The sequence below is a fragment of the Pinus tabuliformis genome, chromosome 3_2, assembly GCF_031772625.1.
Source record: "Pinus tabuliformis cultivar Carrire ecotype Pingquan chromosome 3_2, CPIR1, whole genome shotgun sequence".
In the NCBI taxonomy this organism is placed as follows: domain Eukaryota; kingdom Viridiplantae; phylum Streptophyta; class Pinopsida; order Pinales; family Pinaceae; genus Pinus; species Pinus tabuliformis.
Window position 1 is genome coordinate 631,575,105 of NC_142302.1, and position 27,418 is coordinate 631,602,522.

A 27,418-nucleotide genomic window follows, 5' to 3' on the forward strand; every position below is an offset into this window, starting at 1 on the left:
TCCCCTACGATTTCGCATACGGTGCCTTACCATATTGAATTCATTGGTTTGGCGCTCAAAGGGAGTAGAGACCAGAGGGACGAAGGCAGAGGGAGCACTAGTAATGGGAATAAGAGGCACAACAGGACTGATCTGGGCAGTGATTAGAAAACCGAGAGCTGAATGCAAATGATGAAAGCCATTATCAAAATCTGCACAATAGAAAATCCAACAATGACGGCTAGTTACGGTGCGAAGGCTGGGCTCAAAGGCTTGAGGCGGACAGATGCTGCAGAGTAGGGGAGACGGTGCAGGATTGAAACGAGGTATCTCCATAACCCAACAATGAAAAGCTTTTGGCCGAGCCAGACCTGTATTGAATGCTACCTGCAGATAGTATTGAAGGTGTTTCAGGTTGATATGGGGAGGGGCGCCATCAGACAAGTGGCCCATCCCCTCACCGCCATTCTTCATTACTGACATTAATTCTTGAACGTGTCGCTCGCATCTCGGTGGCCTCTTACTGCTTGAGTCTTCTCTTTCTCAACTAATTCGTTGAATTCCTTCATCTGTGCATCAGAGGTGATAGCAGATAACACATTAGCATTCAGAATAGTTTTGCTCTCCACTCCTGTGTTGGCAAGAAGGTCAGCTGCCTTATTGCCTTCCCTGTGTATATGTTTGAAATTCACTGCTCTGTGGGCATTGAGCCAATCTTCAACAAGTTCCAGTCTTTCTGCTAATCTCCAACTGTTGCCAATTTTGTTTGAGGGAGTTCCCTAAATAATTTTTTTCACCATATTAATTAAAATTTGAGAGTCACCTTCGATGATGAGAGGGAGAAAACCATGAGAGTGAGCTAGAAGGAGCCCTTGCCATAGCCCTTCAAGCTCTGCTGAGTTATTAGAGTCCCATCCTTTCGATCCTAGAAAGGTTAGAAGGGTGTCTCCTTTATGATCTCTGAGAATTCCTCCAAGCCCGGCTTTACCAGGATTGCCTCTTGAGGCTCCGTCGAAGTTTAGTTGGTACAAATTCTGAGGAGGAGGAACCCACTTATCTACTATTGTGCTTTTTACTGCCGCTTTAGCAGAGATTTTCAATTCTTGCGTCCATTGAAGATTCTAGTTGTCCCAAATAGTCTTTTCCTGAGGCAGTGAGGGAAGGTCGTCATCATGCCAAGTTTGGAGTAGGAGAGTTTCCTTGAGGTTTTGACAGACATTGTTCCAGATGATTTCCATAGGCATTGACTGGTTCTTGAAGATGCGTTTGTTCCTCTCCTTCCATATAGTCCACATGAGAAGGTTGGGGATAAGCTTCCATAAGGAGTTAAGAACCTTGCTCTTATAAGGATTACTTACCCAGTTGTGAATATTGGTGGGGATGTTTTCCTTGATTCGACTTTCCCTTTGTCATCGAAAACTGACTTTTTCCCAGAGCTTATGAGCCAGAGGGCAAGTTTCCATGAGATGCAAGATAATTTCTTCTTCTTGATTGCAATTGGGGTAGATGGAAGGTCCATGAAAGTTTCTCTTCCGTAGATTATCCCATGTGAGGATTTTGTTCTGACAAAGCATCCAAAGAAAGGTGGAAACCTTTGGTCATAAGTTGGGAGCCCAGATAGCATTCCAAAGTGGATCTTTGACTGCAAATTCTTTTATAATTATGTTGTAGGCTTCATGCGTTGTGAACATTCCCCTGTCCTCATATCCCCATCTGAGTACATCCTTCTTTTTTGAATACCTTATGTTGCGATTGGAGAGTTCCGTTCCTAGGATCTGCTGGTCGACCTCTGGGCCATTCCTAATAATGTGATCAGGATTAACCCATTGCCTGAAGCCATGCGATAAGGTACGCTTCCAATATTGATTGATCTTATTGAGCCTGTGAGCTTCCCAATTGAGGATTTGGTGAGGATTAATAAAATCTTTTAGTCTATGTTGTTGCTGCCAGGAATCTTCCCAGAATCTTGAAATTGTACCATTCCGGACCTCCCAGAAGCTATGCTACTGAATTAGATTTTTATGCTGCTTTGCTGCATTCCAGACTAATGAACCTGGGCCTGTATCAGTGAGTCTGATAAGATCCTCAACATGTCTATTATTGGCATATTTGGCTGTTCATAGAGTGGCCCAAGGGGTGTATGGTGCAGTGAGCGAGTTCCACCAGATGCGTGCTCCCATCACAACATTGTTGTGGTGAGGATCTCGAAGCCCACTCCCACCCAAGTGCTTGGGTAAACATACTTTTTCCCATTTAACTAGAGCCCATTTACATTTCTGTCCTGAGTTACCCCAAAGGAAGGTTCGTTGGAGCTTTTTTATTTCTTTGAGAACCCATTTTGGCGCCGCCAGGATTGAAAAGAGATACAATGACATAGACTGAAGGACTGATTTGATTAAGACTAGATGATTAGGCATGTTGAGGATTCTATGGGTCCAAGAAGAGAGACGTGATTCTATTTTTTCAAGGAGCAGATTCCAAGAAGAGTGCTTCAGGGTAGCATCAGTCAGGGGAGCTCCTAGGTAGTTGGATGGAAGAATAGCTTTCTGGAAACCCAGGATACGAGCAATGGAGGTTTGGGTAACTGCAGGGGTGTGAAAGAAGAATAGTATATAACATTTAGACTATGTTTAATAAATGTAATATATTATGATATATTTAAATTTATTTTTGAATTAATATTGTAGCTTTATAAGGTCCCGTCATTGTTTATGGTCAAAAACGATGTGGTTGATCAATAATGATGCCACATAGAGAAAACGAACATTGGTCATTTTGTTTCTTTATTATGATAAATATGTGAAATTTTTTAAAATCAAGTGTTTATTGGTGAAGGGTTAATTTATTATGAGAACATCACTTTTGAAGGGAAAATTTTTAAATACAATCTTTTTACATAAACGTAAAAAAAATTGTATGACATGTAAAGATAAATCCAAATTCCAACCCTGTTAAACCCAACATTTCGCTTTTGCGCACAATGATATCTTCTAGCTCATTTGTAAGAACATGAACGAACTCATGCCGAATTTTGTCACCACATCGGCAAGAATCCCACGTACATGTCACATATGAGAATCAGTCACTGGGTTAGTAGAAGACTTGTGATTGGTAATATTCACGCCCTGTCAGCTCCGTCGTTAGAGCCTCCAGTGGCTCCTACATTTTCTGTATGAGACCGCATATCAGCGACAACATATCGCGGGAAATGTTGTTCACATTTTGGTGGCCCCCTGGTAGAGGAGACTTCGGCACAAATAAATCCTAGAAATGGATGGGGAGATCTTCCCATCCATGTAGTTGGGGTCGAAGAATTCAAAGGTTTGAAGGGTGGCTAATGTAGATGATTGTGATGCCCTCGGATGCCATGAAGGACCACGCGCTATGAAGGACAACGCGACTATGTATAATTTGCCTCTTCCTTCCATGGACATGTTTTGATCGAGCCGAATTTGACGCTTGAATGGAATCTTTTTGTTAGTCTGGGATCAATAAGTCTATTAAGAGTTAAAGTCGAGTCTAGAGAATGTGACCCAATAATTAGGCAGAGAAATTTGGTTCTCACAAATACTAGGCAAGACTTGCCTACTATGTATGCTTGAGAACTATCACGATAGTTGAAAAAAAAACAACGAAGAGTCAAGCGAGCTGAAGAGGGTGGGTTAATTAATGGAGAGACAATAACATGCGGGAGTGTAGGTGTGACCTCTTGTATCTTGATGTCCGATATAACAAATTGATGCACAGTTGTCCTCATTCTACTCCTACACATAGTGCAAAATTCTACATTTGTGTGAGATTTCAGTAGTATTGCCTTGTATATGTATACCAGCATAGATCCTATCTTGATGTCCGATATAACAAATTGATGCACAGTTGTCCTCATTCTACTCCTACACATAGTGCAAAATTCTACATTTGTGTGAGATTTCAGTAGTATTGCCTTGTATATGTATACCAGCATAGATCCATCTTACGTACAGACCTAACATGAGCCTAGAGGGATCATATTTCTTCATGTGCAAATTTCTTTAGAGTGCAAAATACAAAGTGTTATTTTTCATTGTTTAAATAGTATCTTTGAATGCTAAATAGGGTATATATAGGAGGAAATAAATGTTTAAGCTATCAAAACTTTTTTTTTCATCATATGTACATAATTGTTTTAAAATGATATATAATATAAACCTAATTTATATTAAAATACTTATTTTTTTCATTATGTATATAGATTTTTTTTTAAAATGGTATATAATGTAAATGTAATTTACATTAAAATATATTGCATCATATATACATGGAGACATTTTATCATGCAAATTAAAATGATTTTTTATTATTAATATATTTTAAAGGATATGTGTATATTAATTCTTATTAAAACATTTTATTGATAACCTACATTGAATATTTTTTTATATACAACATTAACATGTTTTATTTTAACAAATCATTTTCTACATATAGATATATATGAAGTTGATATCGAAATAAATTAGTTAACATAGATCTTGAAATAGTGTATTTAAATCTCCTGTTGAAATATTTTTGGAAAGTATAAAATTTAAACATCTTACTCATACATTAGTTTACTTCTATTCTTTTTCTTTTTATTATAGGCTACATTATTTTTCATTTAGAACATTATTTATATTTTTTATTTTTATTTTAAAAGGAATGGAAGGACAAAATTATACATTCCCCTCATACTCTTCCTAATTTAAGTGTTAAATATAATTTTTTATAATGTTGAATCTATATATTATAAAAAAAATAAATTATTTTAAATAGAAAAACTAATAATTTTACAAATAAATGTCTATGGAAAAAAATCTTTATACATATATGCCATTGGAACATAGCAGAATAATGCCGGTGGAAATTTTCAACTTAAATTGTTTATCTTTAAAGTTTTGGACTTTTTATGGGATATTTTTTGGTCAAATTATTTTAGAATCACACAATTATGTGTTCGAATTATAAATTTAAGAATTCTTTGAAGTGAATTTTCATATCACTAAATTTATATATGTAATAAAAAATTATTTTAAATACTAAAATTGTGATTTAATTAAAATTAGTTTTTTTGGGATATTTTAATTTCAACTAAATTTTAGTGGAGATTTTTAAATTGAGTTGAATTTACTTAATTTGTAGAATTTGAAATCTATTTATGTAATTTAAAAATGTATTTTAAACAACAAGCATTATATTACCAAGAGATTTAAATAAAGAAAAATAATTTCATCTTCAATTAAAATAATTTTTCATTATTATATATATAGATATTCCATTGAAAAATCAGCTCAATGACCTCATTGGAACATCATTGTGAAAAATCAGCACCGTCCTCAATACGAGGAGACAAGAAGAGAGCATGAATGGTAACAGAAAATAAATAAATGCAACGTTGAAGTCATTGGAACATCATTGTGAAAAATCAGCACCGTCCTCAATACCAAGAGACAACAAGGGAGCATGAATGGTAACAGAAAATAAATAAATGCATTCCATAAATAAATGCATTCTTAATCACGTGTGTCCAATCCATAGTTATAGAGCATTTATTTACTGATTTTGGAAGAGGGCAAGTAACACACTTTTAAAAGCTTTTGTCGCAACATAACAAGTCTTTCGATGTGGATTAACTAAACAGATAAATAAGATGGACTTCACAGAAAAATATGTATCGATTTTGGAAGATGATATCATGCCACGCATTTGAGAAAAATATGTATTGATTTTGGAAGATGATATCGTGCTACGTATTTGTTATTATGTTGCTGTTAGTAATATAAGGAGATGTTTTACCAATTAACTAAACGAGCAGGTAATCCGAATGCTAGTTTTAGTGGATCCTAAAAGTATATACCTTTATTTTCCTTCCGACAATTTTTTTGCTTATGAATGGCCACTATTAGTAGCTAAGCATTAATTAAATAGGTTAAATAATAAACAATAATGAGGTTGAAAAAGGAGCGATAAGAATAGGGTAAGTTTTTTTTAAAGGGAAAAGTTGAAAAATCATATGTATAGGGTTTAGGAAATGGCATGAAAAATTATGGAGAAGTATATGCTATTGTTTTTAAGATTTGTCGTAAGAGAAGTATATGCTATTTTTTTTTATAGGGTAAGGTTTGTCGTAAGAGATTTTAAGAATTTAATTTGTTAAAATTATTACTGAGGATATAATATTGGAAGAATTATTCAACCGAATTAGAAGTCTTTTAATAATGTTTTTTTTTATGTTCTTAAAATGATAAAAAAGTGATGAAATGACCCCTAAGAGAGTGGATCTGGTCCTTGGAAATTTGATGATCATTACGAAAGAGAGTTATTTCTTTATCTCATATAGATGTCGAATAAGATATTTAAGCCACCTTAAAGGTTGGATATAGGTGGAAAAGTCACAGATGATGAGGTAAACAAGCATGAAACTAATCTCCCCTAGGTCGATGTGGCATGGTCTTCCATTGTGATAATGCAGATAAAGACAAGGTATTGGCCACAACTTTGTTCCTTTTAATAGAGGTTTACATGATCATGCCAAGCTATACCATGAAATTGATTATGGTTAGAGTATGTTGAAGTCAGATTGCATTACGGTAGGGGCGCAAATGAAACCTAAATAGATGAGTCAAAAAATAATGAGGATGGTGGGGGGGAGACTTCAAATGGTGGCTAGTTCTTGCTCTGAAATAAATAATTAACATGGAAGATAGATGTTTTGTTGTGCCAATTGTCTCATCTATGAGTTTAGATTACGTTCTATCCCATGTAATCTACTTGATGGACAATGATCATTCATGAGTGTACATGTATGTTTTTGTGGGATTAAATCTTATTTTAAATTTAGACTCTATCACAATCCATGCTTGGGATGTTTCCTTTCCTGGTTTATATTTGGGACATGCTTGATGTGTTTATCATTTCTTTTACTTTATCGCTATCTATTCCTATAACAGGTTTTTTGGGTTCAAGCCTGTATACTGTATTGTAGGAAGCATTCCTTGATTGACTATATGCTTTCCATAGCAGGTTGATTAGAGGATTTCATCACAATGAGGACCAATTTGAATGGGAAGGAATGATAACTAGAACACAAGGAAATGGTGATGCAATTTGGGACACACTTACCAATAACTAAAACAATTGTAAACTAAAACCATCTTAGATCCATCTTTAGTGCGGATCTAACATGAGCCTAGAGGGATCAATTTTTTTCATGTGCAAACTTCTTTGAGGGTAAAAAATTGCACTTCTTTGAGAATGAAAAATACAATGTGTAATTTTTTATTATTTAAGTTGTAGTTTTGAATGTTATATAGAGTACATAACTTAAACTTGTAAGTCCAAAAAAACTTAGTTAGATTTCGAAAAAAAAACATATACCCAAAAAAATATCAAACTATAAAAAACTACTTCAAACGTTTTAACCATAAAAACTTTCTTTTTCCAATAGCTTTATACAATATATACATTTTTTCTAAAGAACATATAATATATACATAGTTGCTATAAAAATATTTTACATCATATTTGCCCAGACATTTTATGGGTGCACATTAAAATGACTTTTTTGTTATTAATATATCTTTAAGTATACATCAATATTAATTCTTAGTAAAATAAGGGTGCACATTAAAATGACTTTTTTGTTATTAATATATTTTTAAGTATACATCAATATTAATTCGTATTAAAATATTTTATTGATCACCCACATTGAATATTTTTATTATATGCAACATTAAAATATTTTCTTTTACCATTTTTTTACTTCTAATTACTTTACATGAAATTATATTATATTATATGGAAAAATAACTAAACATGCATAATATATTCATTTTTATTATTATTATTATTATTATTATTATAATAATAGACATTGATTTTCTATTTAGAGAATATTTTATTTTTATTTTTAAAGGGACGTGTGTTAATTTCACATTGAGCACAAACATACTTACACATCACCCTACTAGGTCGGCTCAATAGAAAATTACAAAGATTATAATCAAATGGTCTGTAGCATCCATGAATATGTTAATTGATCATAAGACATTGATTCAATGCAAAAAGGAGAAAAGGATGGCAATTGTGCTTCCCTCAAAAACTTAAAGATATTCAATCAACCTTGAAGAAAAGAAACTTTGTTCCCCTTCTACTCGTGATTCAAAAAAAAACTGTGTTCCCTTTCTTAATCTTAATTCTTAATCTTAATGTATTAATTTCAAGTCAAGATAGAGAGAGAATTCAAGGAGATCATCACAACCTTGTTATTGATATATAAGATGTTTCCCAAACCCTATAGACTTGTATTTTAAAAAGCTTATGCTACTAAATACAATAGTAATGTCGTTTCTTTAGATTGAATTTTTTTAAATTCAAGTAAATAGAAAGCATTGTTTACCAAATGTTTATCTCTATTGGTTTAGAAATCTTTGATGTAAAGTTATGCTTCAAATATAAATTTTAATATGAATGCAATTATGGTTATTGTGAAAAAATGTTGAAAATATATATATTATTTGTTTATCATAAATAAAAATTTTAGGAAAATAAATATTATAATACAGAAAAAACATTTATGAAATTTAAGAATTATTTTCAATCATGATTAATTTTTTAAAGATTTTTTTAAGTAATTTACTTTGGATGACATAGAAAGCTATTAAGAATATTCTTACATGTATATGTTAATGTGAATTTTTGAAATAAAATTAATATACAAGAAATATCAATTATGAAAAAGAATAATTATAAGATAAAGAATCATAAATTACATAACTTAATTATTAAATTAAGATACATGAAAATAATGATGATTAATGTTTATAAAATTGGTTTATTGGTATTGAAGAGATAAAATTTACTTGAGAAACCAAACACATAAAATAATTATAAGATAAAGAATCATAAATTACATAGCTTAATTATTAAATTAAGATACATGAAAATAATGATGATTAATGTTTATAAAATTGGTTTATTGGCATTGAGGAGATAAAATTTACTTGAGAAACCAAACACATAATATCTTCCCACCTGCCGTGGGCAAATAAAGTAGCAGGGTCATGTTTCTATGATGGTAGACAGCAACATATATAATAATAGTAATGCAAAATATTCTATTCAGGGATAGATTGAAGCCCCAGATGTGGCTAGATATAATTCTCAATACACTTTTGTTTGTAATACAGGCACCGCTGACTGACTCTAGAGTACTGATTCGTTGATTTTAAACTCATAAATTCCTCATTTTGTCTTTCCACTAATTTCTTCACATACTAGTTAGTTGGATCAGATATCGTAGATTTAATGCCTTAAATACCATACAGATATATGGAATCTTCCTACAAATTACGACCAGCAAAATGACACGACAAATTTTCATGGAAACAGACACGAAGACTTGTACAATCCACATGTGAGAGGGATGGCAGACACATTCCTCTTATATTTCGCAGCTTGTTCATGGCTTGGCCTTGGGTATCCTTGTCCCCCACTTACTACACCATCAGGAATTATATATTGATTGACCTCAACTTACGTACTTTAGAGTCTCGATTCTCCATTTTCTATTCATTTAACGCAATTTCATGTACACTTAATTGGCAATTTCATTCGGATATACTCTATACAAATGGAATCGCTGGCTGTTTTGTTTGGTGTGAAAAATTTGAATCCCATGTATTGTAAAAAAAATTAGTTATGTGACGATGTGAAGAATAAAGATGTTGCCTTCGGCTCTGTAATGCCGTGGAATTTGGTATAAGCTTTTTAATTACGTACCATTAGCAACTGAGTGCTTCCTTTAAGAACGATTTAGAAAACATTTTAGTTAAAGGTTAATATTACATTAATTTTTATTTTATTTATTTATGTAATTTTTTTTCTACGTAAGGAAATAGGGTAATAGTCTAAGACTCATAGGGATTTCAGGTGTTGTGGTTTTCTTTGATTAAGGGTGATGACGTGGTTTTCCTTGATTAAGGGTGATGAGTTAGCCTGTTTTCGCGATTAGTAGCTAGAGATGTTTGTCCTCATCGTTGGTTTGGCGACTGAGTTAAGATAGGTTTTCCCACCCGTTAAAAAAAAAAAAAAAACAAAAAACAAAACATGTCTATCATACTAAGTTGAGAGCTACTCTCTACCGTATTATTCCCTCAAATTTAAAATCCCTTGGATTTATAATATTATTAATAATATGAATAATATTAGACTAATAATAATTATTACAAAATATTATTATAATTATTTTATAAATATAATATAATATAATTTTGTTAAATATTAATTATTTTAAAATAATATTATTATAATTAAATATTTATTTTTATCAATATTAATATTAATAATAAATCCAAACTATTCACTTTTATCAACTTATATCAATCACATTTACCAATGTTGTTATCCATGTGATTGATATGTGTCTATGGGCTTATATCAATCACATTTATTAATGTGGTTGTGCTACTTATGTACCATTAGCAATTGATGGCTTCATTCAATAACTATACATGGAACTTGTATAAAAAATTTAAGATTATCAAGTATCCTTTAATAGCCTTACTATATGGAGGATACCACACATGAGAAATTGTATTTTAATGGGATAATTCATTTTCTTTACTCGAGATTTTGATATGTAAGGGATTGCAATTTTTAGTTTCTCTCCTTTTAACTAATTTATTTATATATTACAATTTATTATATATATTACGTGTGATATTTATAGTTAGACTCGAGGGTTAGCTTAATTGATTGAGTTTTTGTAGTTAAAACACCTTAAAAGTTGACATTATTTGTTGTGAATCATGATTGTCATTAGACCAAAAAACACAAGAGTTAGTCAACGATCACATCAATGGAGATAAGGATCCACAAGACGAGGTTAGTCCATGTCGCGAAACACACTAGGAGCATTGGTTTCTCCAATGTCCAACAATATCCCCCTAGTGCAAATCAAGTGTGTATTGAACCCATGATCTACGTTTTGATACCACTTGTTGGAAATACTCAGAGGGGGTGAATCAATATTTCTTAGCAATTAGCACTTTTTAATCTTTTTTTCAGAGCATTAGTTAATCTTTAGTTATTATTATTGTTATTCTTCAGATGATCATAAACAATAATCAACAGTAGACAACACCATAAAACAATGCAAAAAGATAAAATAGAGGACACAAATAATTTTAGGTGGAAAACACCCTTTGGGTCAAAAACCACTGAACACTTCAATAGTAACTGTATTCTCCCTGTTAAAATAAAACTAATTACATCAAAATTTCAGCTACAACTGAGGGAGGCCTCAACTCCTCGTAGTTGCTAATCATTGTTCACACGAACTCATCACTTCACAATGCTACACATCAAGCTATTAATGTTCAGTTGCACATCACTGTCACTGCACATTGTATATCACTGTCACTACTAATCTCTACACAATTGTTCGCTATCACTGCATGTCACTTCTAACAGTTTTTTGTCAAGATGGTCTAGATCAAAATGATAGAAAGTGTCTTCAATGAGATCATAAAAGTGCTCAAGTGAGTGCACGTTGTTAGCCAACATGATGTACAACCATCGATGAGGAGATTCGCGAAGTGTGTATGCAAGCAACAAACTGGCCTATTCATCAAAACATCCATCTTCCTCATGAAGCATGGAAATAAATTCATGAAAGAACTCAAGCCAGGCCACTTCATCTTCACCAACATACGTGTATGTGGACAAGTGATCAAAAAACTCCCTCACAATAGTAACAGATTCAGGATTCGAAAACATCGCGGACGGAGAAGAGTGCAAGAATCCATGATAGATATGCAAAGGTTCAAAACAGGATGAGAGGACACAACTTGTCATCTCGCCCTCCTTCTAGCGCCATAAATTTTGATGGTGCTCGACTCTCCAACATGTCAGGGGATCTCCCTGGTAAGAATTCCTAATTAGACCTCAAACTGTTTGGTGTAGAAGTCCCAGCTGTGGGTCGTACGGTAATGCCTTGACCACGATTTCTCATAGAGGCAATTAAGATAATTCTGTTGGTAGCAAGGGTGTGACATATGAAGTAAGCCAAGGAAGGTGCATAAGAGGTTCTAACACACGAGGGTTGAGATGAGTGTGCCCCTTGGAAACCTGTGATAGCACAGAGTTAAGAAGGGAACACATGAGCAAAGATACATCAAAACATGGAACGTATGTTAGCAAGCAATCCAAAGTGATGGTTAAACCAACAACACATTTTATAAAGATTCATACATACATACATAGAAATAACTATACATGCATGCGTAAGCAAACAAATACATATATCATTTAGAGTAAACAGATAGTTGGAATACAATACAACATATGCATGAAATGTGCTATCTCTTGTTATATTAAGAAGTGTACGTTCCAGTCATACAATACATCCATGTCCAACCACTAGTTCCGACATTGGAATGTTATAGCCACAACCGCCTGCTCCTCCGAAAAGATGTACTAACTCTGTGCAGTGGAGAAGCCAAGGCTCGTTACAATACTATCCAAGCTCTCTCTAAGATAGTCCTATCAGAAGCTTGGCTGACCAAAAGCCTTTACAATGAGTTATGAGGGACTATTTATAGCAAAGGGTGGGGTGACCCTTGAGATTCCCCTCTGTGACAATTCATCTACCCTCATGACTCTTCATCTACTCTATGACTGTGACATCCAACTATCAACACTTGAACTTACACTTGACAAGATGTTAGATTACAATGCACATGTACCCATGTGAGACAAAATGGCTTGAGCAAGCCATGCAAGGCATCACTATGACTCAGAAAACCATGGGAAGTCCAAATCTTCAACATCCTCGCAATGATCAAAAGTAGTGTACGGATGCCAAGATCGGTAGTCTGCGATGGTGTTCGTGTACTCCAAGGTGACATGTTTTTGGAACCTAAGTCTTGCCTCCATAGCATCTAGGTACACTGCTCAGGCTCCTCTATCCAACTCGTTTGAACTCATGCGCATCATTGTCTTCAATGCGGCCGAACCAACAACATACTTGTGCATGGCGTCTGCACTGATTGGCAAGTCTGGGCTAGTGGAAATGTGTATCAACTCATCAATGTAAGAGTGAAGCTATAGTCAGATCTATGCCTTTGTCTTCGTGTGGGTGAGAGTCCCAATAGATGGGATCACATGTGCGCACACCAAAACATCCATACTCTTGAATACACGTGCATGGGAAGCCTGTAGACTAGTGATGAGCTGCAGGAGCTATTCATAGTTTGGATCTAACTCCAGATGCGTGCCTTCAGCTCGACCACTCTTGGCTTCATCATTTTAGGCAAGTGAAGTGGGGCTCCCTTGTATCTCATCGTCCATATTTGTATGTAATCAACAGCAGCATGCACATTTGATAAGATACATGCTCTTTTAGCACATCGTTGTTGCCATCCGTTGAGATGGACAATTACCTCATGCACGGTACCAAACTTGGAATACAATGTCTGCATAATTGTGTTAAGGGATGGTAATTCATCTAGTATTGCCTTCTTCAGTTCTACTCGGGTGGACACTGTCACCAACTCTCCTCCTTGATTGTTCATCTGTAACTCCTTAGCCTTTCGCTCATTCTCAGCTATCACAAAGCAAACACTTGAGCTAGTGGCTTTGGCATATGCTCTAGTGGCATCGGCTAACGCTGTTGGATGTTTGTGCACATCAGACATGATCACTCATTCCTCATACTATGCAGGAGATTTATGATCTTCCCAAGTGGACACTCTATGAAATTTCACAACTCTATGTTGCGACTCGTCGAATGAGATTTTGTGCATCTCTCCTTGCGGCTAATCTCCAAGGATCTCAGTGGCTCCTTGGTCACTTGGGACTTTCTCATCTTCTGGATGCGTGAAGCTGGTGGGTCGACCTATTGGTGGTGAGGCCTTAGGTTGATGTCCTGCTCTAAGTCCTGCTTCTCCATGTCCATATCCACCTGTTCTAGTGCTTGCTCTATCTCCGTAGCGAAGTCCTCATCCTATGATGGTTCACCCTATTTTCCTGATGCCAGATATTCTAATGAGTCCACTACCTGTATGGGAATTGTTTCATCAAGCTACACATATTTCACCCCCTGTTGTTGTTTCGCTTCCCTCTCCTATTTGTGGAGATCCTGTTCCTTTCGGAGTTGATCCTCAACTCATGAAATTCCTTCTCTGTTTCCTCTATTCTCTATTTCTCTCTCTGCCTCTGTGCATTTCACTTGTCACGCTGTTGCCTCTTTTCCTTTATGGCCAAAGTTTCTTTCTCCACAAGTGGATCTGCTCAGAATTTGCATCTTTTTTCTTCCTCCATGCGATCGACAATTTTCCTCTTTCCCTTGTCGCACACTAACATGTTCACCTCTACTGTTGTTGCTGCTTCTGGTGCTCTCCGGGTTGCTTCTTCATGTTGCTTCACTAACCACTACACAACGAAGCTCACCTTGTCATTGGGTCTGGAGAAATTGTAGCAATATCTCCATGGGTCCTCCTCCACGCAATGAAATGACCCGTGGATCCAATTTAACTATACTCTCGTGTAGTGATCTATCTCAAGAGAATGGGGGTCATATGGATTGTAACTTTGGAGGTCGAATGGATACTTCTTCCTTTGCTTTGCTTCGACATCTGCATGCTTGAAACTTTGGATCTCGTATAGCCTTATGTGCAGTGGAAGAGCGGGGCAAGGTTCCTTCTTATTGCGGTGCATCCTAGCTGTCAATCCTGTCGAGATGTGATATGCTACTTCCTGCATGACAAGCACGTCCAAGGAAAACTTCGGTAGAACATGTGGAGGCTTCTTCGTACTGTACATCCATATGAAGGTGTTGGACAGTGAGGCATACCAATCAGATATGTTTATCAGTGCCTCCATTGTTGCCATCGACATGCAAGGTGGATCTTGTTCGAATATCATCTTGTAAACCAGGGTGACAAAATGATCGTACAGCTGTGTGATAACTCCTCTGAAGCTGCATTCGGACAACATCTTACAATAAGTGTTCACAACAGTCTCTACTGGTGACCATGCCCACTTCAAGCCCCAGAACTCCTGTCGGGCACAAAATTCATCCAAGATGTAGGCGAACATGTAGATTTCTGCTTGGATACCTTTGGGTGGCTATCGAGCCTTGGTTACTTGTTCTCTCAACTGATGAGCCAACATACCAAACCAATTACAAAGGTTTCCCTCTTCGGCCAATTGGTCTAGTGCAATTACCCAACTTTGTGGGAAGGTTTCTGTGCTTTCATGGCCATATAGTCGACATGCAAAGATGACCAAGTATTGATGCGCCTTCCACGATATCTTCATCTTATATATCTGGTTGGGTGTCATCCTGAATCTAACTGGCTACCTTACCCATTTCTTCAGAATGTATATGGAGTTGGCATTGTTTCTGGCTAAGCTGAAGGGTTTCTCCATGATAGTTACAGGCTCTAACATCTAATACATCTCATCATAATCTTGTGCCATAAAGGTTTCAATCTTTGTCCTGCTGACACTTCTCAAGGTCATCTTCTCGGGGTCAGTGTGCGATATGATCGAGTGTATCATATCTGCACATGGGAGCACGGGGTATCTACATGCAATCTGGTACAAGCCGGGCTTGTGGATGTTCACGTATACCTGGCAGTCTTCGAGGTCTTCCCTAAATTTTCCTGCAAATGAGTCATTGACCTCTTGCCAGATCATCTTGATTTCCTTGTCTAGAATCATCTTGGTATCTTCATAGATCGGTAGACTGGTGGACACTCACTCAACTACTTCTCCAGTTGCACTTCCATTAGTGTCCTTTGGTCTTTCTCTCTTGGAGGCCATTGATCCTAAACTCTCAAGAGGCGGATGAACACCTACTAGATTTGGAGACAAGGCGACATGCATTGCAAGAAATATGTTAGTGAAAATAAAGAAAATTAGAGGAATGACATAACACATACCTGGGGAAAGACTGGTAAGGATTGCGTAATTTCTTCTGGGAGGCTAGGTGACTGGCTGCCATAACTGCGCCAAAAGCAGCTTGGGCTATCTAGGAGGCATGACTAGATTATGGAATTGCATAATGTGCAATCCAGGTTGACTGCTGACAGTCACTTAGAATTGTGCAAAGCAGGCCTGAAGGACAGTTACTGGGCAGAAATGCGCATTTCCTGAAGGGAAGACAGAGCCTTCCCTCTCAGGATTACGTAATGTTGTCTTGGTGAGGTAGAGTCTGGGCCAAGGCTGCCCAGACCTGCCGATGGGCAACTAAAAGAAAATGTGAAAGTGAATGCATGGTGATACTGAGTGTAAGCAGAAGCAAATGATCATGCATGAAAATAGTGAATGAAATATTTAGAAAATGGAACAACATGCATGTGGGTGAAGCGAGTCACCGAATCAACAACCATTCATGAAAAACAGTTTCATGCATGCGACAATAGTGAGATAGTAATGAAAACTGAAATGGTGCTAGTACAAGCTAGTATGAATGTAAAAGAAAACAAGCGTTGAAAGAAATCAAGAAAAAAACACTCACACAAGCGAAAACACAAAAAGCAACAGAAATGATGCAAAAGACAAGTTGAGACCACTTACCCATGAATAGTTGTGCTGGATGTGTTGAAGATTCCTGGATGTGGTGTGGGATGTCAAAGCTCCAAGATCGATGTGAAGAAATGAGCTCTGAAGCATCAAATAAATAAATTTGAAGCTCATGATGCTTATGCCACAAACCTAGGAAGGAGCGACACTTGGAGGAAATATTCTAAAGCGATCTTTGCATGTAACCTCCAACTGCTAAAAATAGCTCAGATCTAGGGGTGCTTTTTTGCATGTTTCCTCTTCTATTCTAGGAAAAAGCAAGCCATGCATGCAAGTCAAGTTTCCTTGGCCCAGGGTGGAACTGGTCGAAAGAACTACACATACAAGAGGCTTCTCAACTGCTGGGAGAAAATGCACATTTCTAAAAGGGAGATGGGCTAGCTATCCAGGAGATTTGCGTAATTTCTAGGGAGGAATTGCGCAATTTTCTGGATGAAGCTTGACTGACAAAATTGCGCATTTATGGAGCCCAGTAGGCTGTGAGACTGAATTGTGCAATTTCTGGATGGAAGGTTGGTTGCCCTCCAGAATTGTGCAATTTCTTGAGGGCGCTACTCAACCTGCAGTTGGACCAAGTCCAGAGAAACATCCGGTGAGGGGAATGCATCAAGCTTTGATAGACAGGCTATATTTATGCAAGAAAATCATTGAAGCTTGTGTGCTTGACGAAGCAAGACATGCTGCTGTGAAAGGTTGGTAGGAAGCCTAAAAAATGAAGCTAAGGAAAAATTTTGGAGGGTGGTTGTAATCGCTACAACAGGTTCATGGCATCAACATGTTCAATTTCCTTCCAATCCTCCAACATCAACGTTATAGTGATGGAATATTCGACTGCTTTTATATAACTTGTATCAAAGGCAAAAATTCAATGAAATTTCTCAAGAGTGGTATCAATGTACCTTGATTTATCCCGAGTCCAATACCGACCGTAAAGGAGAAAATTTTTAGCCTTGTTGTTTTAGTTAACCTTTTGTTTCAAGGAGTGGGCCACCCCCTTCTTGGTGCATTTCCTTTAGGTTCCCTCCAATGCATTAGACAAATTTTGAGGTAAAATATGGTCCTCAAAACAAAAATGTAAAATAAAAATCAACTTTATAAGAACCAATAGGATTCAGTATGATGATGTCATCCATGGGGGATGATTCACCATTTTTGGAGTAAAAAGGTAAAAAGAAAAAAGAAAAAAAAATACTTTTTCAACTTGTGTTTTCATCTTATCTCCCTACGATTTTACTCCAATTTCAAGCATCATAGGAGTCTACATGTTGCAAACTTTTGATAGATGCTACTACATGAAAAATTGTGAAATATATGAAAAAATTGTGATTGCAATCACACTTTTTCATGTATTTCACATTTTTCATGTAGTAAGGTCCATCTAAAGTATGAAACATGGCACTCCTTGGATTCAAAATTAATTTCAACATCCAATGACTTCTCTCTCTTGAAATTTGAGTAAAATCATAGGGAGAAAAGATGAAAATACGAGTTGAAAAAGTAGCTTTTTCTTTTTCCCCTCCAAAACTTAATGAGGTAATCTAATCATATTTTATTATTTCCACTATTATTTTATAATATTCCTTAGGAGAACCATTTTAGACCTGAAAAATTGTCTAATGAGCATATCTTACTTGCCATGAATATTTCTCTGTATTCTTCGCTCCATGACATATTAATATTAGCCATAACAACTACTAACATGAATTTATAACATTAATGACTATGACATTTTTAAATTAGATCCACCGATCCTTCAACATATCTCATAATGGCTCACATTCCTATTCAATTTCCATGACCTTGGGTCTAGTTAGAGTCTTAAAATCACTGACACTACCAAACCAAGAATCTCAACCATAAACTACTTTATACAGCGGAAATATAAAGCAGTAAATCACATATGCACAATATACATGGTTTAAAATAAAATTGTATAATATTTTACAATCCCAATCTTCGTTATATTAAACAAAATATGAATAATACAACAGTCTATGGTATACAAGATACAATGAAAAACTTTGTTTCCCAACTTCAATGTCATATCTTGTCCTTCTGGTCCTTCGCTTCTGTACTGCTCACTAGTAGTGCCTTAGTCCATCAAGACATCTACACATCGAGACTCGAAGAGGGTTGCCTCCTATCACTGCTGCAAGTCACATCTGCTACAATGAACATGGGCTCATCAACTTCTCTCTGGGTAGGCCTAATTTGCGAGCTCCAATCTTCCAGACTAGCAACAAATTTCATCCATCAATGTGTTGCGCTTTGGCACCAGTCTTCACCCAACCTTGAGCTAATATTCTTCCTTCAAGATAGCTCATCTAGGGCTACTTTGGGTAGACAACTTGTTGTCGTCCAACTAGATCTATCACACCCAATCTCTTCATTGTCGATTCTTCTCGTAAGATGAAACTTCACCACCATGGAATGTCATTTACATGGCACCAATAGGGTGCAAAAAAATATGATCTAAACTTTTTCTAGCTGTTAACTCCTTTGAAATTCCCCAAACATACCATCAATCAACTGTGACATACCTTTGAAGGACTCCTCCTTGTTGCGCTCTTATCTAGGGCATACACCATCCCCTATACATGCCCTATGCAAGCACTTGTTGTGGTGTTATGGCCTGCAGCCTAACACATATTAGTCTTGTAGTGAACAACCCTTCAAACAATGTCCAAACAACTAACAATGTAAACATTGAAATGGGAACTATAAACTCAAAACGGGAATTATGGCCAAAAAACCCCGACAAAACATCAAAAACAATGCTAAAAATGAAAAGTGTTGATGCTGGAATAACACCTTTTTTTTTTCTTGGGTAAATTTTCAACATGTTTTAAAAATGGCAGTGAAAACCAATTTTTTGTGCAAAAATTATCCAAAAAACACCCTCAAAATGAAAAGTGTTAATGTTGGGAGAACACTTTTTCTTTCCAAAAGTAAAATTTCAACATTTCGAAATAATGGCGTAAAATCTTTTATCATGACCCCGAAAAACATTAAATTTAAAAAAATAATGAAAACATAAAATTAAAAAAAAAAAAAAAAATTAAAATAATGAAAAACACAAAACAAAACATAAATTAAAATATATACTAAAAACAAAACATAAAATAAAAAATAAAAATAAAAAAATCAATCATAAAAATGTAAAAAAAAACAAAATTAATGATAAGAATTAAAATATATATATATAAACAAATAAATAGTAAAAAAAATGGGGAAAAAAAGTTATCTTGTAAACCATAAAAAAAATTGGCAAGAGAAAAAAAAATATGCAAAAGAAAAAAAAAAACATTTAAAATAAAATAAAAATTAAAAAAAAAAAAAAAAAAAAAACAAAAAAAGTAAAAATTAAAATTAAAAACAAACTAGAATTAAAAACGTAGAAAATTAACAAAAAATAAATTAAAAACTACTAAAATTAAGATTAAAATGTTGATTACTTTAAAAACAAATATAAAAATATATATAAAAGACAAAAACAAAGAGATAAAAAATGCTAAAAAAAAAATTATCTCACAAACCATAAAAAAATTTGGAAAAATAAAAATAAAAATTATATATATATATATATATATATATATATATATATATATATATATATATATATATATATATATATATATATAAGTTAAAAAATAAAAAAACGTTAGCAAAAACTGGGAAAAAAAATAAAATTAAAAAGAAACTAGTTAGAAAAAAATTGAAAATTAACGAAAAAAATTAAAAAGCTAGTAAAATTAATATTAGAAAAAATAAAAATAAATGCAAATTAAAAAAAAAAAACGTATTTTTTATAAAAAAAAATTTAATTAATTTTTATTAAACATACATATTTTATTTAAAACAAAAGATTTTTTTTTTTTTTTTAACAATCTTTTTTTTTTATTAAAACAAAATTATAATTTTTTTTAAACAATTTTTATTCATTTTTTTATTTTTTTATTTAAAAATATAAATTATTAAACCTACATTTTATATTTCAAAAAAAATAAAAATTAAACCTACATTTTATATTTAATAAATTAATTAATTAAAATTTACATTTTTTATAAACAATTTTTTTTATTAAAAAAAAATTATAACTTTCTTTTTAATTAAAAAACATTGTTTATATATATATATATATATATATAAATAATATGTAGGTTTAATAATTTGTATTTTTAAATAAAAAATAAAAAAAATAAAAATTGTCTAAAAAAAATTATAAATTTTCTTTTAAATAAAAAGAACAGATTGTTTTAGAAAAGAATTAATTATTTTTTTTTAAATAAAATATGTATGTTTAATAAAAAATAATTACATTTTTTTAAATAAAAAATACGCAATTTTTTTCGTTTTTTGTTTTGTTGTTGTTGTTGTTGTTGTTAATTTCAATTTATTTTTGTTTTTTTTAATATTAATTATACTAGTTTTTTAATTTTTTCGTTATTTTTTTTTTTTAACTAGTTTGTTTTTAAATTTTTTTTCCCGGTTTTTGATATTTTTTTTTTAATTTCTCTATTTTTACTTATATATATATATATATATATATATATATATATATAATTAATTTTGTTTTTTTTTTTTTTTCAAATTCTTTTATAGGTTGTGAGATAATTTTTTTTAACATTTTTTGTTTTTTTAATATTAATTTTACTAGTTTTTTTTATTTTTTTGGTTAATTTTCTATTTATTTTTTTAAACTAGTTTGTTTTTAATTTTTTTTTCCTAGTTTTTGCTAATGTTTTTTTTTTTTTTTAATTTCTCAATTTTTACTTAGTTAATTTTATATTTATATATATTTTTTTAATTTGTTTTTTTTCCAAATTCTTTTATGGTTGATGAGATAATTTTTTTTAACATTTTTTAGTTTTTATTTTTGTCTTTTTTATATATATTTTTATATTTGTTTTTTACAGACAATTATTTCATGTGGATTGAAAATTTAATTAGCGATGTATAAATATGTAGAATATCGAAAATGCAAAATATTGACCTTCTTCTTTAAATATGCAAATGAATAAAAACCTTACTACAAAAAAATAAAAATGAAAATAAAAACAAGAAAATATGAAGACAAAGACCACTTCCAAAATTATTAAATTTACAAAATAATTATTTACATTTCATACATTAGAAAATTTAAAGTCAAAAAATAGGTCTTTTAAAAAAACGATTTGATGCAGAATAACCACTTTTTTAAATTCGCATGAAAATCACTACCATTCTAAAACACAATGTACATAAAAAAAATTGAAGTGCCAAAAACTATGCTCTAAAAAAAACATGTGTGTTCTGCATCACCCCTTTTCAAAATCGAGTCACTTTTTTGCTATCTATACAAAACGGGTAATAGTATCAGTTCCCGTTTCAAAGTTTATGTTGATACTCCTAAACATTATTTTAATGTCCTTTCCTTCTCAGCTTAGTAACCCATCATCTCGACCCTATAACAACTGCCTTTTTAGCCCTCAAACAACCCTTAGAAGGTCCATAATCTTGCCTAGAACTTGGCCTCCAAATAGACCTCTCCCATGTTGCTCCTTGGTCTTGAATTCAGACTTATTCTCACACTGTCCCTTGACCCTTTTCTTGTTGTAGCTATGGAATCCAAATTTCAGAGCTATCTTGGATGAATTCTTCACAAGATGAATTATTTTATCACCCTCATATCACCTTCTATATATACCATAAAGAAGGGCTCAAACCTGAAACCCAAAAGGAAACGTGCCACAATATACTTCAATAATACATGTCAAAAAGTAACATTATGGTAATTTTCTAAATCCTAACTATTCCAAAAAGCCTTAACATAAACAATTTTTAAGGAAAAGATGACAAACATCTTCTAGGAGTGAAAAGATTGATTAAAAACAAGTGTAAAGAGGATAAAAAATGAAGAAAATGCATACTACAGAAATTGTTATGAAACCAGCTCACAAAAAGATAGAGAAAATAGATCAACGCCTTAAAATTCAGTCTCTTCAGGGGGGAACCTCCAAGAAGTGTTTTCCTCAATGCTTGAGTAGTTCTGGATGCTTATGTATAAAATTCTCATCCTCCCATGTGGAATCTTCAACGGATAAGTTCTTCCACTTGATGGGATACTCCGAAATTGGTCGATTTCGTAGCTGTAGAGTTCTTATTTCTGTGACTGCTTCTAGTTCCAATATGATTTTTCTATCCTTGTCAAGTTCTGGAAATATTTTTTGAATTGGGAGCTTATCACCTATAACCTTCTTTAAACATGAAACATGGAAAGCTGGGTGCACTAAAGAAGCTACAGGAAGCTCCAATTTGTATGCCATAGTACCAATCTTTTGCAACACCTTGTATGAACCATAATACTTTGGTTATAATTTATTATCCTTCTTAGCTTTCTTGAGAGACATTTGTTTATATGGTTGTAGCCGTAGGAATACCCAGTCACCTACATCAAAACTGATTTCGCTACGATGTTGATCTGCCTATTGTTTCATTCTAATATGTGCCAACGCGAGGTTATCCTTTAAGAGTTGGAGAACTTGTCGTTGATGCTCAATGTGATGTTCCATTGCTTGAACCTTGGAATTTTCTCTTAAATATGATGTGATGGATGGTGGATGGTATCCATAAAGTGCCATAAATGGGGTAATTTTTGTTGCAGTATGGAAGGAAGTGTTATACCACCATTCAGCTAGAGGCAACCATTTGACCCATTGTGTTTGTTTATCATATACAAAGCAACGAACATATCCTTCCAAACATTTGTTTACTATCTCTATTTTCCCATCAGATTCAGGATGATAAGATGAGCTATGAGCTAACTGAGTACCGAGACAAGAAAATAATTCTGTCCAAAAATTTCCAAAGAAAATGGGACCTCTGTCGCTTACAATAATTTTTGGGTTTCCATGTACCTTTTGAATTATTTCCATAAATGCAGTAGAAACTGTACTGGCTTTAAATGGATGCGATAATGCACAAAAGTGTGCATACTTGGTAAGTTTCTCAACTACCACCATGATGACACTCTTTCCTTCAGACTTGTGTAAACCTATGATAAAATCCATTGAAACCTCCTCCCAACATTGGCTTGGAATGGATAAAGGTTGTAATAGAGCTGGGGTCTTAATTGTTTCAACCTTATTTTGGTGGAAAACCAAACATTTCGCCACAAACTTTTGAATATCTGATTTAAGGCCATCCCAAAAAATTCCTTCTCAACCCTGTGGTAAGTTTTTAAAAATCCTGAGTGCCCTCCTAAGGGAGAAGTGTGCAATTCCATAAGAATATTTTGTTTGAGTTGGGAATTCTTACATAGGTATAAGTGATATTTGTACCATAACGAATCATTTTTCCAGCTAAATGTATCAGATGTACTGGGATATTGTTGTAACTTTTGAATGAGTGCCCACACTTCTTCGTCATTCTTCCATTCATCCCTTGCTTTTTTTATCCAATCTGGTTGGATAATAGAAATGGCGCACAACAATACCTCCAAATCCTCATCCTTTCTTGAGAGTGCATCTACCACAACATTTTGCTTCCCTTTTCTGTAGATGATTTCAAAGTCATAACCCAACATCTTTGTGACCCATTTTTTTTGCTCTTCAGAGGATAATATTTGTTCTAAAAATTATTTAAGACTATCATGATCCATTTTTACCTTGATGTGTCTTCCCATTAGGTAGGGTCGCCATTTCTTAAGTGCATGTAGTATTTCCAACATTTCCTTCTCATAAATAGCTTTTTGTAAATACTTTTCTTTGATTGGATGACTTTTGAAAGCAATGGGTCTTTCATCTTGCATTAAAACAACTCCAATTCCATTTCCTAAAGCATCACATTCCACAATAAAGGTTTTTGTGAAGTCTGACGTAGTTAAGACCGGTGCTTGGCACATTGCCTCCTTAAGATGTTCGAAGGCCTTTGTTGCTTCTGGAGTCCATGAAAATGCGTATTTCTTAAATAATGTTGTTAGAGGCGTTGCTATTCTCTCATAATTCTTAACAAACTTGTGATAATACCCTGTTAACCTGAGAAATCCTTGCAGATGCTTTATGGATGTGGGGATTTTCCATTCCTTAATGGCTTTAATTTTTCTAGGGTCTACCTTAACACCTTCATGAGATACAATATGACCCAGATATTCCACCTCTTGTACTCGAAAGAAACATTTGGAGATTTTTTAATAAAATTGTTTCTCCTCCAATAGTTTGAGCACGCTGTTAACATGTTGAACATGATCCTTCCAAGACTTGTTGTAGATTAGTATATCATCAAAAAATACTAACACAAATTTTCTAAGGAAGGGTTTGAAAATGGAATTCATTAAACCTTGAAATGTAGAAGGTGCATTGGTAAGGCCAAAAGGCATGACCAAAAATTCATAAAGACCCTCATGAGTTTAAATACTATTTTAGGAATGTCTTCAGTCTTCATTATGATTTGATGATATCTTGAACGAAGATCCAGCTTTGTGAAATAAATTGATCCATGCAATTCATCTAATAATTCATCAATGACAGGAATGGGAAATTTATTTTTAATAGTGAGCTTGTGGAGCTCCCTATAATCTAGACACATGCGCCATGATCCATCCTTCTTGTGCACCAATACTACTGGAGTAGAGAAAGAACTTTCACTAGGTTGAATTATACCAGCCTCTAGCATTTTTGCAACCATATGTTTAATTTCACTCTTTTGGGCATAGGGATATCTATATGGCCTAATGTTTGGAGGAACACTTCCTGGAATCAAATGAATAGCATAATCATGATCACGAATAGGTGGGAGGCTTTTGGGAGTCTCAAATACCTTGGAATGATTGTCCAAGAATTTTTGGAGATCTAGAGAAATAGATGATTTCGATGTGGGAACCTCTAGCGAACATGATTATGCAATTATGCCTCGTTGTTCCTTCCGTAGAAGCTTTGTCATACTATTAGAGCTGATTATCTTTCCTGGTTTCCCTACAATACCCCTTAATTCAACTTCCTTTCCTTATGCACAAAATTTCATGAAATGTTCTTGAAAATTAAAAGCTATTGTACCCAAGGATTGTAACCATTGAACTCCTAGTACAACATCAACACCACTCATTGGAATGGAAAGAATTGGGCTATTCAATACATATTCTCCCATGGATAGCTTCATATTATGGAACTTTCCAGAGAAATTTATGGTTCCTCCACTTGAAACCATCACTTGACACTCTGGTGCTAGATATAGGAATCAATTCAATTCCTTGGCTATCTTACAATGAATAAAATTATGGGTACTTCCCGTATCAGTCAACACTATCACCTTTTTCTTCTTGATATGTCATTCTATATTAATAGTTTGAGGAGTGGTAATTCCAGCCAATGCATTACAAGATATGGTTGGATTCATTTCTTCTTTATCTAGGGTTTGTTCCTGGAGTATATCCTTTTCTTCCTCCTCTTGACAATCTATGTAGAATAATTTCTTCTCAGCACACTTATGACCTTTAGTGTATTTGCTATAACAACTGTAACAAAGCCCTTTTTCTCCTTTTTCTTCTAATTGTTTTTGTGTTAACCTTGTAGGTTGTGGAAGGCTAGGGGCAACAACACTTCCATCTTTATAGTTGTGAGTGGTAGGCTTCCTAGTTGCCATAATTTTTCTTTCCATTTTTCTTGCTAACCTGAATGCCTTCTCCAATGAATCAGGTTCCCAAAGGTGAACCCGATGTTGGATATTATCCTTTAAAGTCCCTATGAACACATCAATCCTATTCTCATCTGGAATATCTTTTACCCTTGTGTTCAATTTTTGGATGTCCTTAATGTGCTCCATCATTGAACCCTTTTGTTTGAGATTTATCAATTGGCTAATAAAGGTGGTTCTCTTTTTATCCTCATAATGTGCTATCATTTCTTCCGTAAAAATTGCCCAAGTGACAATTTGTTTACGAGAGCAAAGCCATCGATACCATACAAAATAATCTGGTTCCAAATATAAAGTTGCAATACGTACCTTTTGTGTGTTTTGCACATTATGGAGATCTAAAAATTGCTCCATCTGTAGTATCCATGTTGTGGGATCCTTGCCATCAAACTTCCTCATATTGATTTTTTGAACGTGATGGGTCTTCAATCCAACATTAGAGTCTATGAAATCGTGATTAACATTTCTTTTGTTCTCATCATGATTTTCCTTTACTACCCTTTCACCATTAGTAACCATTTCTTGTAGCAACTTATTCAAATTTATCTTCAATTCTTCCATCTTAACGTCCATGCCATTCATCTTAGCTTCCATGCCATCCATCTTAGCTTCTGCACCATCCATCCTAACTTGAAAACCATTCATACTAACTTCCACACCATTCATCTTGGCTTCAGTTACCTTTTGTGAGAGTGAAATTTGTTGTACTTGGTCTTGTAATTTTGATATATCATGTTGCATTTCATCCTCTTCTTCACGAGTCATGCTAGAGATTTCAAGTTGCTTATTAGGTGTTTCCATTTTTTTTCTTCAAGGCATCAATTAATTCTAATAATTCTTCACTATTCCCTTTTAATTCCTTCAAACTAACTTTTCAAGCCAATCTTATGCAAAATTAAAAAAAAACTACACACCTTTTTTTCACTTTGTAAGAGCTCGATGTGGAATCTGTTGTATCTCTATAACTGTGGATCTCGAATATCTAAAATCACGTCTTGCATTAGGCCTTTGAATCCTCTTTCTAACCCCGCAATTCTGATCAATATTGGATCCTCCAAGGAAGAGTTATGCCAAATCTCCCATAGTGACCTGATTATAGACTAGTTCAGTAGAGCAAACGCGTACAAAGTGCCACGTGTCACTGTTTCGACCTTAGTACCTG